Source organism: Mustela nigripes, chromosome 2 (assembly GCF_022355385.1).
Source record: "Mustela nigripes isolate SB6536 chromosome 2, MUSNIG.SB6536, whole genome shotgun sequence".
Lineage (NCBI taxonomy): Eukaryota > Metazoa > Chordata > Mammalia > Carnivora > Mustelidae > Mustela > Mustela nigripes.
Window position 1 is genome coordinate 182,573,086 of NC_081558.1, and position 17,353 is coordinate 182,590,438.

Here is a 17,353-nt window from a genome sequence, read left to right on the forward strand (position 1 = left end):
GTATCCCAAGCAAAGATCTCAGACAGACACCCAGGAAGCAAAAAAGGGGGAAATTTCTCCTTTCTCTGCCAGTATTCTACTCACATCCTGGACAGATTGGATAATGACCACCTAAACTAGGAAGGACAATCTACTGAATCTGGAGATGTAAATTCTAATCTCATCTGGAAACTTGCCCACAGACAGATTCAGATAATGTTCAATCTGGGCACCTTGTGATCAGCCAAGATGACATAGAAGATTAACTAACACAAGTCCACTCCTTGTCAACTTGGCAATCATGTGTATCTCCATAAGCCATACTTAATCTTCAAAGAAAGAAAATAAGAAGGTCATAATTTTGGTTTATGTGAGAAAACTATCCTCCTACAACAAAAACCCATTACCCTCTTGCCCAGAAAAGGAGATAGTCTTTGAGTGGGTTTATTAGCCGTCTTCATATCCCAGAACTAAATACTATGATATAAAATTAACAATTCCTAAATACTATGATAAAAAATCAATACCCTTTACGTTACATGATAAGGGAACAAGAGAGGAAAGAAAATGAAAACAGTAGAGCAGGAATGGGGACCATTTGCATTTGGGCTACTTATAGTTTCTTGTGGTTTCAGTGTCTGTTCAAGCCTGATCATGTACAATATCTCTTTCATTTGATGATGGAATATTGATGTGCATTCCAAACTTTATGGCTCAATAGGCCAGATAACACTCAGTTTATGATATGCGGCTCAGGTTGCATGGTAACTTCATGTCCTGTGGTTAAGCATTCAATTTGTACTAAGGCCCAACAGCTGGCAAGTGTGGTTTCTCAAAAGCGAACTATTTATCTGTGGCTAATGGTAGGGGTTTGCTCCAAAATCTTATGTTGTAATTCACCTATAGAGGCCTGCCAAAGATTCGAAATAGCATCCTCATCTGCCACTGATTCTTCAAACACCATTGCGTCTTCTGGATTAAATGGCTGAAGAGGCAGAGTAGCTTGCATGGCAGTCTGGAACTGTCACAGAGTCTTCTCTTGTTCTTGGCCTATTAATGACTAAATATTTGTGCCCCCAACCAAAATTCATATGTTGAAGCTCTATCCGCAATATGCTGATGGTTAATTTATGTTGTTTATATGCCACCCAGTTTATATTATTTTGCTATAACAACCTGAGCTGACTTAAGACAGGGCCCCACTGAGGATAGCTACTTTTTGGTCACTTGGTAAATGGGCCAGAGTATCACAAGCAACTGAGGAATATATTGCTTCCAAAATCTGAAGAAACCCATAGGCATTGTGTCCCTTTTTTGACTGTAGAAAGGGTCAGATGTAACAATTTATCCTTCACCTGAGAAGGTATATCTCAACAAGCCAACATCACTGAACCCCTGGAAAAACTTAACCACCATATTTCCCTTCCCAAACATCAATCCTCATCTGTAAAACAGTGTATCTGTTTCACTGTATTTATTTGTCAGATATCTTGAACATCTCTTCAATGCTTATAATTCTTTTTCTAATTCCTAGCTTCCTTTTAAGTTAATACTTTGTTTATTCTTCTCTCTGATATAAGGGATTTGAAAGGCAGGGCAGGGGGTCATGGAGGGAAGGGAGGGGAAAAAATGAAATAAGATGGGTTTGGGAAGGGAGAAAAACCATAAGATAATCTTAATCTTAGGAAACAAACTGCGGGTTGCAGGTGAGGGGAGGGGAGGAGGGATAGAGTGGCTGGGTTATGGACATTGGGAAGGGTATGTGCTATGTTGAGTCCTGTGAATTGTATAAGATTGAGGATTCAAAGACCTGTACCCCTGAAGCTAATATATTATAGGTTAATGAAATTTTTTAAAAAAGTTTATTCTCTACTCTCAGATCACATTTCACCATTCCTTCTTATAAATATATTGATATTAAAAAGAATGTCAATTACCTGTCACATTTATAGATGTTACATTTACATCAGATTGAAGACCTCCTACTCTAACATGGAAGTCACCTATAATGAAAAAGTTCTTATATGGATTACAACATTGGTGAGCATCATCAGGAGACTTGGGTGACAAAAACAAACTTAAGAATTAAAGTTTCACCCAAGAACAAGAAAAGTTCAAAACTGCAACATTTTGCTGTTTTTTGTTTTGCTTTGCTTTTGAGATGTTTCTCAAGTACATCTGCAGGATGAAAAAGAGGATTAATTTCCTTGTTATGGAGTAGAAACTCTGGAGTTGGACTTCCTGCCTGAGTTCAGCATCTGCTTCCTTATTTACTGATTTTATAATCCTGGGAAGATATAAATATTATTATGCCTCAGTTTTCCTATCAGTAAAAAGTCCATAATTATGTATACTAAAATGCATTGGTTAGATAAGACACTGTTAGGAACTTAGAAAAGAGGGTGTCACAAACTAAAAACTCAGTAAATATGAGTTATCCATTATTATTATGATTATTAGTGCAAAGACAAGGAGTACACTTTTTCTTAAGCATTTAAAAAGTATCAGTTATCTGTAAATGCACAAGCATGAGCTGAAACTTTGAAATCTGGTATCCACTTATGGAGTGGTTTTGAGAATCAGACTAGACAATATAAGAAACGGCATTGTAAACTGCTATATAATATGTGGGGTTTTTGCATTATTAGCATCACACAAGCATATAAGTAGAATGGCTTACAAATTTATTAGACTGTGCATTTTTTACTTTTTACCTTGAATGCTTTTGGCATTCAGTTGAGACTGATTTCTCCTCATGAAAGTCTCTGGGAGCAAAGGAGAAATGCAGTATAATTTGTTCTTGATCCCTTGAGCTTTCCAAATCTCTCCAAGGAATGTGGAAATAAAACTTTAGAATTTTTCTTAAATTTTATCACACCCTTGTTTTAATTCTATAAAAATGCTTGTGGGTATGATAGGAATGATAACTCAAATTTTTGATATGTTATGCCAAATCTGCACTAGGCATATGTTTTGGTCAACAATGTTTTAGGCATGTTTTCTGAGTCTTAACCAGGGGTTAGAATGTCTTGTTTTAAACACATTGACATTTTGGTAAATTACCATACTGGATGTTAAATTAATAACATTGAAATCATTATTAAAAATGGTTGCTAAAATAAAAATACTTTAAAACATTTAATTATAAAGTAAACTTTTCCTGTTAAAAAGCTGACCAATACTGAGCAACAGCAAAATTTCTCAAGACCCCTGATTGCTTATGTAAAAAAAAAAAAAAAAAGATAATGAAATGCCTATTAATTTCTGAGTTTTACATGTAGTGATATTCTTTTATTCAAAATCAAGACAAACTTTGAAGAAAAAAATATATCTTTCATTGTTCTTTTCTTAAAACTAAATCAGTTTTTTTCTGTTACCTATTGTAAGATATATTTATGACTTTTTAAACATACATGTATTATTTTATCTTTTTCCTTAGCATTATGAATATATCTCTGTCTGTTCCCCATGTCCACATCTACATCCAGTTGTTTGCAAGAATCATTAACAATGAGCCATTATGTCAAGATCAACCAGTACTGTTCTTAAAAGAGTGAGAAGAGCAAAAAAGCACACATAGTAATAAAATGCTTTTATGTTAAGGTTCTGCTTTTGAAGCTGAACACATATTCTTGCCTGCTTAACTCTTTTAAAGTGAAACTTCTGGTTCCCTTAGCAGATGACATCTCTTCTATCATTGCTAAATGTCTTGTATATATTTTGGGGAGGAAAGGCGGCATATCTTATGATCGTTTCTTTTTATTTGTTTCTTTAGTTATTTTATTTTGCAATAGGCCAATAATTATTGGCTTTTTAAAAAATTTTTTTATTTCTTTTCAACGTGACAGTATTCATTGTTTTTCCACCACACCCAGTGCTCCATGCAATCTGTGCCCTACCCCCCACCCCTTCAAAGACCTCAGATTGTTTTTCAGAGTCTATAGTCACTCATGGTTCACCTCCCCTTCCAATTTCCCTCAACTCCCTTCTCTCTCCATCTCTCCTTTTCCTCCATGTTATCTGTTATAATTGACTCTCTCTGCTTGACTTATTTCACTCAGCATAATCTCTTCCAGTCCCATCCATGTTGCTACAAAAGTTGGGTATTCATCCTTTCTGATGGAGGCATAATACTCCACAGTATATATGGACCACATCTTCCTAATCCATTCGTCTGTTGAAGGGCATCTTGGTTCTTTCCACAGTTTGGTGACCATGGCCATTGCTGCTTATAAACATGGGGTACAGATGGCCCTTCTTTTCACTACATCTGTATCTTTGGGGTATATACCCAGTAGTGCAATTGCAGGGTCATAGGGAAGCTCTATTTTTAATTTCTTTAGGAATCTCCACACTATTCTCCAAAGTGGCTGCACCAAATTGCATTCCCACCAACAGTGTAAGAGGGTTCCCCTTTCTCCACATCCTCTCCAACACATGTTGTTTCCTGTCTTGCTAATTTTGACCATTCTAACTGGTAAGGTGGTATCTTAATGTGGTTTTAATTTGAATCTCCCTGATGGTTAGTGATGATGAACATTTTTTCATGTGTCTAATAGCCATTTCTATGTCTTCATTGGAGAAGTGTCTGTTCATATCTTCTGCCCATTTTTTATATGATTGTCTTCTCTGTACGTGTTGAACTCATACAGCAATTCAGTAACGTGGCAGGATACAATGTACAGAAAAGTATATTCTGTACATACATTCGATTCTCTAATTTCCCTTTTTGTATTTTCATTGTTAGTGTATAAGAAAGCCACTGATTTCTGTACATTGATGTATGTACATTGTATGTATGTATATACCAATGTACAGAAATGTACAGAATGTACAAGAACCATAAGATACCTGGGAATAAACCTAACCAAAGCACTTGAGGAACTACAGAACACTCATGAAAGAAATTGAAGAAGACACAAAAAGATGGAAGGTGAATAAACATTGTTAAAATGTCTCTACTGCCTAGAGCTATCTATACTTTTAATGCCATTCCGATCAAAATTCCACCAGTATTTTTCAAAGAGCTGGAGCAAATAATCCTAAAATTTTTATGGAATCAGAAGAGATCCCAAATTGCTAAGGAAATGTTGAAAAACAAAAATAAAACTGGGGGCATCACGTTACCTAATTTCCAGCTTTATTACAAAGCTTGATCACCAAATGATCACAAAGTGATCACCAAGACAGCATGGTACTGGCATAAAAACAGACACACAGAGCAGTGGAACAGAATAGAGAGCCCAGATATGGACCCTCAACTCTATGGGCAAATAATCATCGACAAAACAGGGAAAAATATACAGTGGGGAAAAAAAGACAGTCTCTTCAATAAATGGTGCTGGGAAAACTGGACAGCTATATGCAGAAAAATAAAACTTGACGATTCTCTTACACCATACACAAAGATAAACTCAAAATGGATAAAATACCTCAACATGAGATAGGAATCCATCAGAATCCTAGAGGAGATCATAGGTAGTAACCTCTTCGATATCAGTCACAGCAACTTCTTTCAAGATATGTCTCCAAAGGCAAAGGAAACAAAAGTGAAAATGAACTTTTGGGTCTTCATCAAGATCAAAAGCTTCTGCACAGCAAAGGAAACAGTCAATAAAACAAAGAGGCATCCCATGGAATGGGAGAAGATATTTGCAAATGGCAGTACAGACAAAAGGTTGATATCCAGGATCTATAAAGAACTCAAAATCAACACACACAAAACAGACAATCATATAAAAAAAATGGGCAGATTACTGGCTTTTGATTCTCACTTGCCTGGCATCTTTTGAAAATAGTTGCAGGTTCTGGCAGCTGGTGAACACAGGCTTTAATCCCAGTGCTACTTACAAGCTGTGTGCCATTTGGCAAGTCTCTTAAAATCTCTGGCCCTTAATTTAGTACTTTATTAAGTGATTATAGCAATTCCAAAATACCCAGGATTGCTGTAAGAATTATACTAGATACTATACATAAAATTGTATATATCTTAGCAGATAATCCACAAATATTAACACAGAAAAGGGGAAAGGTACTGCTTTTCCCAGTCCCAGATTTTTGGCAGATTCTCTTACGCACTATAATCCATAAAGTTGCAAACCACTAAACTTTTCTTAAATGTTTATCTATATCAAATTAAAAAGACATAAATGTGCAAGGCCAAGTACTCTGTGATGAAGCAACTATAAAGTTGGAGATTAATTTTTGATTTGATATGAGGAAGTGGTGATGCAACATGGGGGCTTAAGTGGGTAGGAAAATTAAGTTAATTTCTAATTAAAAATTTTAAATGTCCAATTAAAATTCTCCCAGAGCAGACTTTTTCCCTCTGATCTAGTACTAACTATTCCACTACTGTTTGTCCTTAATGTAAAGGAATCACAGTTATATGAAGGCCAGTTTTACCTGCCCTAGTCCCCCAACCCATATACTGGCTTCTCAGCAATGAATTGGTGTCAACTAGTCCATCTGATGTCTACACTAAGAGCAACAAGAGTAACATAGCTGAACTATGCCAATGGCTCTCATTAATTAAATGACAGACTTGGCTTTACCTCTAGATGGTTGCTTGGTTTGCCACCCATACCACTCATCATGACCGATGATGTCCACGTGGATTTTTGTCTCTTTTAAATCTTTTCTAGATCTAAGAAATTCTCAGGATATTACTTTTCTTTTACTACATGAAAAATTAAATTGATATAATTACTATTATCTTAAACTATTAAAGTTTTCTGAATTTCCAGATATTTAGTGCATAATAGTCAAATAAGGACCAAGTGATAGGATTTCAGATTGTCCTATGGTTAAGAGATAATATAATTTAGAAATACGAGGGTGACATATAGAACTGTCTATTGGATTAATCACTTACCTCCACACCATGGTTCAGATTTGCATATATGTCTCAGATATGCATATCCTATGATATATTACTGCTTATTATTTTTAAAAATTTAATTTAATTTTTTATTAACATATATTATTTGCCCCAGGGATACTGCTTATCAAATTTGAAAGCTGCATAAAAACCTTAGGGGAAAATTACTCTAAAGAAAAAAAACAAATTTGTAGAGAATTGGGACCTTCAAGGTATGAGAAATCTGTCTATTGAGAATTTATAAACAATATGTAAGTATGTTTTCCAAAATAGATAGACTATAGAAATATATTGAAGGGACACTTGGGTGGCTCAGTTGGTTAAGTGGCTGCCTTCGGCTCAGGTCATAATCTCATCATCCTGGGATCGAGTCCCGCATTGGGCTCCTTGCTCTGTGGGAAGCCTGCTTCTCTCTCTGCCACTCTGTCTGCCTGTGCTCACTCTTTCACTCTGACAAATAAAAATAAAATCTTTAAAAAAAAAAAGAAATATATTGAATACAAAATGAGGATTATATTTAGTTTTCAGGAATAAAATTCTGGGTTTCCTAAAATCTAAAAACAAACAAATGAACAAAAAAAAAAACTATAAAATAAAGATTCTAGGGTTTTAAAGTTTATTTTCAGAAATCTCAATAATTTTAAATTAATACAAGGATAGGATCACCAGTAACATCCTCACTACTATAAGATTAAAGAAAAAAATTAATTACTTCCAAGTGTAAAATCCTATAATAGCTAATAAGTTCTACTTCAGTTTTGAATATCACTATGTTAGACACTATTAAGTGGTTATCAAAAATCTTCCTGTTTCAATTTTCTCATTTCACCTCCATTAGGAGCCTGGAAAGCTAAGTATGTATGTTGTCAATCACCATTTTCAGGTAGTAGTTACTACATAACGCAGGAGTTATGTGGCATAAGTGGAAGTTTGTTGAGGAGATTCTGGGGAAAGGGTCTTCTTGATAAAGGAAGTTTCTTTTTGTCTTAAATGAGAGTTCCAAAGCTTGAAGTCTCAGGACCATTTTGTGACCATGAGAGACAGCTGAGAAAATCATCTCAAATTTTGAGCTACTGAACTAACATCAGTAGCTACCTACCTTCACTTCTTTTGTTATATTAAGAGAGCAATAAAACTCTAGTCTGTTTTTTTGTTTGTTTTTTGTTTTTGTTTTTGTTTGTTTGTTTGTTTTACCAGTGTGAGTCTGGCTTTTTGTTATCTACTGCTGAAAAAAAAAATACCATTTCTGAATCCACTTATAACTGTGATAAGTAAGTATTACTAATTGTGAATACATTACATTTATAATGAACATAAATTGAAAATCCATCCTACTTGAATTGTCCACTTGGTGTAATAAAATGTTATGAAAGTTTTCCAAGGAACCCAAGGGATCCCCAGACACCACAAAACAGATCTTGTGGGTATGTGGAAAGAACAAGAAGAATAATAGGTTATTCTGCTTTTAGCTAGAATACTTCTATTTTTATTTATTAAGCTTTCATGATAGTGTTCTTTTTTTTTTTTTTTTTGAAAAAGGAGTTCTATAACTAAAATATTTCTGAAAGCTACTAATGAAAGGAAAAAAATATGTTAGGCTATCTGTTGAAAATCCTGAGTTCCAGTCCCACTCTGACTATATAACTTCTTAATAATATTGCTTTTGATAAGATAATTATTAAATCTTTAAATATTCAGGCATATATCACATATTTTTACATGAAAACTTTCATCTAAAACTTCGCTGAATCTCACAGTAATATTTGTGGCAATGACTGACAAAATTCTAAACACTGGTTCATTATATTATTTTTAAAGATGTTTCTGTATGTGTACAGGATTTAAAATGTGACTGGTGAGTTGTCTAATATTTCTAATATGTGATTACTCATTGAAAAGGATTGCAGACAAACATAAATGTCAACAGATGGATATTTTTGTACAAGAACATCTACCTCACATATAAACTGCTACAATGGATGACTCTCCAAAGTAATATTTTCTGTATACCTTTGTTTTAATAAAAATTTTATGTATTTTTATGTTCACATGATACTAGTATCCTTAAACTCTATTAAATACCAAAAATAAAAAGTCATAAATAATAAATATATATGAAAATAACAAAAATTTTCTATTTGTACACTAAAAATATAAAATTGCTCCTCATACACTTTACATGAACCTGATAGGGGTGTGGAATTCAAAACAATCTTTTCCTGTAATCAGTTTTAAAATCATCCTTTAAATTGCTTCACGTAAATTTTAAGCTAAAATTAAGTTGAAAATTGTAGGAATATACAAATTTACCAAAGAAACTCAAAATTTTAAAAGATCTTTAGCAAGAAAGACTTTTATTTCCCTAGAAAACCAGAAAATATTTTCCCAAGCAAAAGTAATACTTATGTTATTACCACTAATTCTCATAGTAGGAAAGAGATAAAAGTGGGTTAGTGCCCAGTCCTGCAAAATAATTTACCTTAGAATTATGTCTGGAGGAGTAGTTTTAGCTTTAAGATGATTTTTTTAAAAAAATATTTTATTTATTTATTTGACAGAGAGAAATTACAAGTACACTGAGAGGCAGGCAGAGAGAGAGAGAGAGAAGGAAGCAGGCTCCCTGCTGAGCAGAGAGCCCGATGCGGGACTCGATCCCAGGACCCTGAGATCATGACCTGAACTGAAGGCAGTGGCTTAACCCACTGAGCCACCCAGGCGCCCCAGCTTTAAGATGATTCTTATAATTTAAAGCTCACTAAATATGGGAAAGTACCAAATTTGACAATTAAAAGGCAAAGAATTACATTAGATGCAACCCACCTAAAAACTCTCCATGAATTCTTAGTTTCTTTTTCATGTGTCTGGGCCGCTACCTCCTCTTCTTTTTTCTCCTCTTCCTCCTCCTCCTTTTTTCTTAACAGTCATCTAAAGCATTTAAGCAATCAAATTTCCCATAGCTACAGTCTATCAGCCACTCCTTCTGGGCCCTTCCAGTCAGCAATCACACTAATCTGCCCTGGCATTGTTAGGAAATTACACATTCTTAAAGTTTTTCCTTCATACTCCCCTGAACCACCTGCCCTGGTGTCTTCTACTAGCAAGCATAGATCTTTCTAGGTAGCAAAATTAACCAGTGTTACAATGATCTCTGCTAGTTGTGACCATCAACTACCAGTTTGTTGGCATGTTAAGGTTTCTTCAAATGTCTCTCAGATCAGACTTCATGGACTTTTGAATGTTATAATCTGACACTGTTCATCATTTTGGAAGGTATTGATAGTGAAGCCCTTTATTAGAAATATGCAAATAACAGTGAGTATGGATGAAATGCTTGTTTTGGTACCTGCAAAATGTTTCATATCAATTATCTCACTCATCTCAAAACAACATTGAAGAAAGCACTTGTAAGGATTTTTTTTTTCTCCTCAAAAACTGGTAGACTTGTATTAATGAAGCAAATCTGTGTAACTCCAAAATTTTTCTTTCTGAGTTGCCTTATACGCAGGCATAGCACATTGACGGCCAGAGGCTCAGTCTTCCTGCCTTGGAAATGAGCATTAGACAGTCATTACACCTTCTGATTATGGTTTTAACTGGAATATTTTTATGAAATGTCATATTCCTCTTCATATGTTCTCTCTAAAGTAGGAACATACCTTCTTGTTCTCCAAAAAAGATCTCAATACCATGGATTTCCAGGGTAGATTTATAAGTATAACATAGTAGATAGATACCTAGATAAACACTGATATGTACATATATTTCTGAATAGAAAAACTTATAAATATGTGGAAATTAAATAAAATACAAAATATAAAAAATCAAAAGGGAAATTAAAAATACTTTGAGATTAATGAAAACAAATAAAATACATATAAAAATATGGAATATTGCTAAACCACTAGCTAGAAGGAAATTTATAACTGTAAACACATTAATAAAGAAGAAGGAGTTGGGTTTAAGATGGAGGCATAGCAGGAGCTTAAATTACATCCTCCCATGGGCACAAAAATTCTCCAATTACAGGGGAAGCAGGGAGCATGCATTCGGTGCGCCTTTGCCGCCTTTGCTGGCTGGGCTCCTTCTAGGGCCTGTGCAGCCCTGTGTGCCTCAAAAGGGAAATGGAGGAAGAGCCAGAGCTCAAGGGGCACCCCTAACCCAGCTGATGGAGCCAGGAGCCCCCTTCTTCTCTGGGCCCTAGTGATTTCAAGCTCCCTAGTGGCCTATGGCTCACAAGTGTAATGGTCGCTGAGGCCCAAGACATTGGGTTTCTGTGTACCCAGTAAAGGGAACTGAGGAGCCTCGAGGGTCGCTACTCCCATGGACTCCGGGTGCGGAAAACCCCACTTAGTAAGGAGCAGCTGTGTTCCCTTTAAGCAGATAGATACCAGTGGTCACCAATGTAGAGCCCTTATTCTACACTGTTCCATACAAAAGTACAGTACCAATATGTCTGTGTCAGCTGAGGGTGCTATAAGCACCTCACAAATTTCAGCTTCAGAACAAGAGACCCTAGTGAAACCAAAGTCATTGCTTTTGAAGTTGCTAAAATCTGCGCACAAAAAGACACTTTTATTACAAAAGGTTATATTTTATTTTGGCCAGTATATTATGACTAAACAATTATATGTTGAGAAACTATAGCATATTGTGTATTGTTCCAATTATCTTCTAAGGGATTTGCTTAGAGTGCCAAGCTTCTCTGTAAAAGAATACAGGAAAATATATATAACAATCCACAGAAACTTTGTAGTAGTCAATCAGCATAAACCATCAGATCCAGGCACATTTCAAATCTGTGAGTAAAAATAAGTGTCACCTAGAAGGTGGGAGTGATCAAAAGGGCCCTGGTCAAGAGTTGTAGAAAGAGAAACTTTCATCTTCAGATTTGCTTTCTAAACCATCTACCTCATGTAAAAGGAGAGTAATTAGTTGGACAGAGGAACATTTAGGCGCATTACCTGGTGAATGACAGAGGAAAAAGCACCACAAATCTGATTGTATTTATCTTTCCTTTGATGAAAATCTTTCTCTGTGTGTAATAAGGGAGACAATTTTGTGAAAGAAACGGTAGCAGTGAATCAACAGAGACTCACTCCATCAAATCCAGATCTTGATGCTGGTGAACATTCATGTGATTGGTTGGATCAGGATTCAGTTTCAGATCAATCCAGTGTAGATTTTGAAGTTGTATCTTGCAATTCAGAAGATGATAGCCTTAGTGAGGAAGTACAAGAACTCTCAGGGAGGAGGATGAGGTATGTTGAGTAACTGTGTATCAGGCAGGAAAGAGGAATACAGATTCACTTAAGAAGATCCTGAAATTTCCTCAGCAGACTACTGAAGTGCACTTCATGCAATGAAATGAATCCTTTTCTACTTCATTGCAACAGATGTTGGGCTTCTCATGAGAACTGGCTTCCTGAAGGTAAAGTGAAAGATAAAGTAAAATGCCTGAGAAAGACAAACTAGAAAACTAAATTCAAGTAAAATAGGGCTTTGATGTCCCTGATTGTTAAGGAAAAAAAAAAATACAGTGAATAGTAACACAGAGAACCATGTGTTGAAGAAAATGATGATAAAATCATACAAGCTTCCCAATCCCAAAAAAGTGAGGACCATTCTCAGTCATCAACGTCTAACAACATTCATAGCAGCCAAGAAAACATCAGAGAGTTTGAAAGGGAAGAAACACAAGACAAAGATAAAAATCATAGAATCTAGTTTTTCCCTTAATGCCATTGAACCTTGTGTGATTTACCAATGACAGCCTAAATATGGTTATATTGTTCATGGCAAAACAGGACATTTTATGGCAGACTTTATGTGTGCAAAGAAGCTAAAGAGAAGGATAAGTCCTGTTCAGTATGTAGACAACCAATTCAAATAATTGTGCTAACTTACTTCTCTTAATGGACATGCTTATAAAAGTAAAATTCTGTATTTCCAACTGCATAGCTCTAAAAATTTAGACAAGATGATTTTTTTTTACACTTATCAAAGCAAGAATGTATTTCAGTACACGTAGATTTCTACTCTGTAGTATAATTTACCTACTTTGGGAAGGGGGAATAGTAAATACTTCCCTTTAGAAAAATTTCACTTCTCTTAACATTTTATATTTTGTTTTTAATGTTATTTAAATTGGATATATAGCTCATCCTTAACTCCTAATCCTCATATTTTAAATGATTTTGACTTCCATAAAATTCAGAGAAGTATCTGATTTTGAAAAATTTAAGTAAGACACTTAAAGTAAGTTATGTACATTCAGGGTATGGTGTGCAGTGATTATGCTACTTACAAAACATTCAAATCTGCAAATAGTTTCATTTGCCTAGCCATTTAATTGTCTATTTTTTTAGTTTTAATATACACATTTATTGATTTATAAATAAAAAATGTTAAATGCTTGATTTTTAAAAATTTGTAATTATATGTGGAATAATTACTCTAAAAATGATTGATATTGGGGAACCTGGGTAGCTCAGTGGGTTAAAGCCTCTGCCTTTGGCTCGGGGCATGATCACAGGCTCCTGGGATCGAACCCCATATGGGGCTCTCTGCTCTGCAGGGAGCCTCATCCTCCCCACCCCACCCCCCGCCGCCTGCCTCTCTGCCTACTTGTCATCTCTGTCTGTCAAATAAATAAATAAAATCAATAAAAATAAAAATAAAAATGGCCTGATAGTCCTGGGTTCTGGGATCAAGTCCTGCATCAGACTCCTTGCTCAGCAGAGAATCTGTTTCTCCCTTTCCTTCTGCTGCTGCTGCTCTTTCTCACTCTCCATCAAATAAATAAAATCTTTAAATAAATAAATAAATAAAAGTTACCTGATAATTGAATGAACAGTTTCCACAACAAAGAAGTAAATGACAACATCAAGAGGGAGAAAGGAAGAGACATAGACTTGTCAAGGGAAAAAAAACCAAAAAACACAAAAACAAAACACCACATTCATGGTGAGTCCCAATCAGGAGGGATATTAAAGGTATTGAACCTCTCACTGAGGAATAAGAGATTCCAACTCCATATTACCGATGCCAGCTCTTAGATCCTTCAGAGGAGTGAAATCCCAAATCATTAGGTTTTAAAAATCAGTGGAGGGATACTTGAGTGGCTCAGACAGTTGAGCATCCAACTTCTGATTTTGGCTCAGGTCATGATCTCAGGGTCATGGGATCGAGCTCCCTGTCTGGCTCCACACTTAGCAGTGAGTCTGTTTGAGATTCTCCCTCTCTCTCTCTTTCTCTCAAATAAATAAATAAATCTCTTAAAAAAATCAACAGAGATTATGTTCAAAAAAGCTCTAGAGAATGGAAAATTCACTCTTAAAGGATTTCTGTGCAGATTACTCAATTTGGAAGCCAACACACACACACACCAATTTGAAAAGTGCATAGACCACATGTAGAAGAGACCCATTTACTAAATTTAAAGCATCTACCAGGAAGGCAGAAGCAGCAGTGACCCTCCCCAGGAACTTCTCCATCTGGTGGGAGCCATTTTTGAGATCTTAAACTATCTTACTAATATTCACGCTAATGGGCACTATTTTGGAGTTATCCCTCCAATTTGCTAGTACCAGTGGGTGTGCCCTGCTGAGAGATCAAACCTTCAATATGCCATGATGGCCATGGACCACCCTACAGGTGAACTGGGGGAAATCATAATACAAGAAAATCTCATAGCTAACATTATACTCAGTGGGGGAAATTTGAAAGCTTTTTCTCTAAAAACTGTAATAAGACAAGGATGCCCACTCTCCCCACTTTTATTCAGCATAATATTGAAAATCCTAGCTACAGCAATTAGGCAAGGGAAAAACAAAAACAAAAACAAACAAAGGTATCCAAGTCAGAAAGGATGAAGTAAACTGTTACTATTTGCAAATGACATAATATTATATTCAAAAAATTCTAAAGAATGAACCAAAAAAACTGCTATAACTAAGAAATTAAATTCTACAACAGAGAAAATAAAATAATCCATTTACAATTGCATTAAAAAGAGTAAAATACCTAGAAATAAATTTAACCAAAGAAGTGAAAGACCTGTATAATAAAAAATGTAAGATACTGATGAAAGAAATTGATTAAGTTACAAATAAGTGGAAAGATATTTCATGCTCATGGATTGGAAGAACTAAGATTGTTAAAGTGTCCATAGACATGTACAAAGAAATGTACAGAATCAATGTCAGGCTTAACAAAATTCCAATGGCATACTTCACAGAACTAGAACAAATAATTCTAAAACTTGTATGGAACCACAAGAGACTCCAAATAGATCAAAGCAATCTTAAAAAAGAACGAAACTGGAGACATCACAGTCCTTGAATTCAAACTATACTACAAAGCTATATTAATCAAAACTCTATGGTATTGGTACCAAAACAGACACACAGATCAAAGGAACAGAATAGAGAGTCCAGAGGTAAACTCCCACATATATAGATATCAAGAGCCAAGAACATACAAAGAGCCAAGAACATACAAAGCAGAAATGACAGTTCTTCAATAAATGCTACTAGGAAAATTGGATAGCCATTTGCAAAAGAATGAAACTAGGTCACTGTTCCATCAAACACACCAAAAAACAAACAAACACAAACAAACAAACAAAACTAAATTGACTAAAAACTTGAATGTAAAATCCAAAATCATAAAATTCCTAGAATAAAACATATGTAGCAATCTCCTTGACTTTAGTCTTAGCAACATCTTTGTGTGTTGACTCCAATGGCAAAGGAAACAAAAGCAAAAAATAAACAAATGGAACTATACCAAACTGAAAGACTCCTGCATAACAAAGGAAACAACCATCAAAATAAAAAAAGCAACTCACTAAGTAGGAGAAGATGTTTGCAAACCATATATTCAATAAAGTATTAATATTCAAAATACATCAAGAACTCAAACAACTCAACAACCAAAATTAAACAACCCAATTAAAAAATGAGCAAATAATCTGAATAGACAAATCTGCCAAAAGAAACATACAGATGGCCAACAGGCAAAGAAAAAGATGATCTATAATACTAATAGTGAGATGAAAATTAATTATCATCTCATACCTGTTAGAATGGTTATTGTCAAAAGATAAGAAATAACATATACTAGAGAAGATACAGAGAAAAAGGAATCTCTGTACACTGTTGGTGAGATTGTAAATTGGTGCTGTTACTGTGGAAAACTGTATGGAAACCTCCAAAAACATTAAGAATAAGACTACTACATGAGCCAACTCTTCCCTTTCTGGGTAATTATCTGAAGAATATGAAAAATACTGGGACTTCCTTGGGAGATGACAGAGTAGGAGGATGCTAAGTTTACCTTGTCCCAAGGATACATTGAGATATCACCTATATCAATATAAATAACCTAGAAAACTACCCAAAGACTGGCAGACCAGACTCTCCACAGCTAAATGTAGAGAAGTGGCCAAAATCAAAGAAGATAGGAATGGTAGAGACATGGTGAGGAACCAAATGGATCCACAGAACTGTTCCAGGAAAGGAGGGACATAGAGGTATGGAGAGGGGCATCAAAATTGGTAAAGAGCAGTTAAAATTTCACTATTTTCAGATGATGTACTATATAGAGAAAATTCTACAGTCTCCACAAAAAACTGCTAGAACAGATAAAGGAATTCAATAAGTTTGAAGAATACAAAAGCAGTATACAGAAATTTGTTGCATTTCTATACACTAATAACAAAATAACAGAAAGAGATGTTAAGAAAACAATCCTATTTACAACTGCACCAAAAATTATAAAATACCTAGGGATAAACTTAACCAAGGAGGTGAGAGATCTGTACCCTGAAAACTATAATACACTGATGAAAGCATTTGAAGATAATGCAAATAAATGGAAAGATATTGCATGTTCATGGACTGGAAGAGCATATATTAAAATGTCCATACTACTCAAAGCAATCTACAGATCAAATGCATTTTTTATCAAAATGCAAACTGCATTTTCACAGAACTAGAACAAATAACCTTCAACTTTGTTTGGAACTACAGAAGACCCCTACTAGCCAAAGCAATCTTGGAAAAGGAGAACAAAACTGGAGGTATCACAATCCCATATATCAAGATATAGTGCAATGCTATAGTAATCAAAACAGTATGGGTATGGACATTGGGGAGGGTATGTGATTTGGTGAGTGCTGTGAAGTGTGTAAACCTGGTGATTCACAGACCTGTACCCCTGGGGATAAAAATATATGTTTATAAAAAATAAAAAAAAACAAAACAAACAAACAAAAAAAACACATAGACCAGTGGAAGAGAATAGAGAGCCCAGAAATAAATCCACAATTATATAATCAACTATAATATTCAACAAAGGAAACAAGAACATCTAATGGGAAAAGACAGTCTTATGAAAAAATGTTGTTGGGAAAATTGGATAGCAACATGCCAAAAAAAAAAAAAAATCTAGATCACACTCTCACATCAGAAACACAAGTAAATTAAAAATAGA

The 17,353-nt window shown here is 35.0% G+C and overlaps 1 pseudogene; it reads left to right on the forward strand.

Moving 5' to 3' along the window:
- Positions 1–11,179: 11,179 nt before the first annotated feature.
- Positions 11,180–12,772, forward strand: LOC132010606 (E3 ubiquitin-protein ligase Mdm2-like; annotated as a pseudogene).
- The last annotated feature ends 4,581 nt before the right edge of the window (positions 12,773–17,353 follow it).